Source organism: Triticum dicoccoides, chromosome 2B (assembly GCF_002162155.2).
Source record: "Triticum dicoccoides isolate Atlit2015 ecotype Zavitan chromosome 2B, WEW_v2.0, whole genome shotgun sequence".
Taxonomy (NCBI): domain Eukaryota; kingdom Viridiplantae; phylum Streptophyta; class Magnoliopsida; order Poales; family Poaceae; genus Triticum; species Triticum dicoccoides.
The window spans coordinates 649497188-649497767 of record NC_041383.1 but is presented as its reverse complement, the minus strand read 5'-3'; positions in this window follow the sequence as shown (position 1 = coordinate 649497767).

Sequence of the window (580 nt, the reverse complement as noted above, 5' to 3'; positions counted from 1 at the left end):
CAGGGGCCCCTTCCCAAATATGCACATGTAGTACTAGGGCCGTATTTATTGAATAAAAAATGAAGCCCATTTATCAACAGACAGCAGCTCTCAGCAAATAAGAAGGAACACGATGGACCTGACCCATGTTCACATGTATAGGCAGGCCACACGAACGTGGAAAGGAAACTTATGATCGTGCCCTATTTGTTCGGATCACGGGATCAGACCCTGATTCCGATCACTCCCTTCCTTCTTTCGCCCGTTCTTCTTCGACAGATGAATGACTCTTCCTGATGAACAAGAACTACGCAGGCACGCGGCTACACCTGGTACGACGACTACTACGTCTCCGCGCGCTGTCTAACCCCTCCTGTACTGTTCTAGTGTTCTTCCTGTTCCTTACATAATCATGAATTCTTGAATCTCGGTAAATCAAAATAGGAATTGTCGCATTGAGGCGCTCGAATCATTGCAGACAGAATAAAATTATATCCAGATTAGATTAGAGAGAATATACTATGTTGTGCCCTAGATTTTCTATAATTGATCTTATATCTGCATAGCTTTGCGCTAATTTTGAAAGCTAATTGTTCCATTT